The following is a 1,127-nucleotide window of genomic DNA, read 5'->3' as shown; positions in this document are numbered from 1 at the left end:
ATGTTTCAGTTCTGCTCACAAAGGTATAATTTCACCAAATTGCTATAAGTCATAGTTAGCATGAGAGAAAAGAGACAAAGGTTTCCTTAAATCTGAGAAAATAAAACAAAACATTAAAAAAATCAACAATATCTCAATGAAAAGCCACAAATTACAATCATCCTCATCTTCATTCAGTCCTGTGTAATCGATTCTTGACCTTAATATTGTTAGCAGTTTCATGAAGTCAGTTTCTCGGAGTTCTGTAATTTCTTACCCAGTTCAGTCAATGATCTGAAAGTTTATCAGAAACCTGTACTGTAGCTTTGCCGAAGAACCGACAAGATGGCAGAAGTGGAGCAGAAGAAGAAGCGGACCTCCACGAGTTCACCTACCACGGCGTGGACCTCGACCAGCTGTGGGCCATGTCCTACGAGCAGCTGATGCAGCTGTACAGCGCCCGGCGGTGGTGGCAGCTCAACCGCCGGCTGCACAGGAAGCAGCACTTGCTCCTGAAGCGCCTGCGCAAGGCCAAGAAGGAGGCACCGCCCATGGAGAAGCCCGAGGTGGTGAAGACGCACCTGCGCCATGATCATCCTGCATGCGGGGCAGCATGGTGGGTGTCTACAATGGCAAGACTTTCAACCAGGTGGAGATCAAGCCGCAGATGATCGGCCACTACCTGAGCAAGTTCTCCATCACCTACAAGCCTGTGAAGCACTGCCAGCCCAGGATCGGGGCCACCCACTCCACCTGCTTCATCCCTCTCAAGTAGCCTGCTCAGCCAATAAAGGCACAGACTGCTGAAAAAGAAAAGAAAAGAAAAGAAAAGAAAAGAAATCTGTACTCTAGAGTAAGTGCCAGAATCCTTTCCATGAATTTCTCTGAAGATGAAACAAATTTTGCAAAAGCAGAGTAAAATAGGGGCTGGCCCCGTGGCCGAGCGGTTAAGTTCGCGCGCTCTGCTGCAGGCGGCCCAGTGTTTCGTTGGTTCGAATCCTGGGCGCGGACATGGCACTGCTCATCAAACCACGCTGAGGCAGCGTCCCACATGCCACAACTAGAAGGACCCACAACAAAGAATATACAACTATGTACCGGGGGGCTTTGGGGAGAAAAAGGAAAAAATAAAATCTAAAAAAAAAAAA

General features: G+C 48.0%; 1 pseudogene; it reads left to right on the top strand.

The window, feature by feature from the left end:
- Positions 1-324: 324 nt before the first annotated feature.
- Positions 325-754, top strand: LOC103543025 (small ribosomal subunit protein uS19 pseudogene; annotated as a pseudogene).
- The last annotated feature ends 373 nt before the right edge of the window (positions 755-1,127 follow it).

The sequence above is a fragment of the Equus przewalskii genome, chromosome 12 (genome assembly GCF_037783145.1).
Source record: "Equus przewalskii isolate Varuska chromosome 12, EquPr2, whole genome shotgun sequence".
Taxonomy (NCBI): Eukaryota; Metazoa; Chordata; class Mammalia; order Perissodactyla; family Equidae; genus Equus; species Equus przewalskii.
This window is presented reverse-complemented; position numbering and strand designations above follow the sequence as displayed.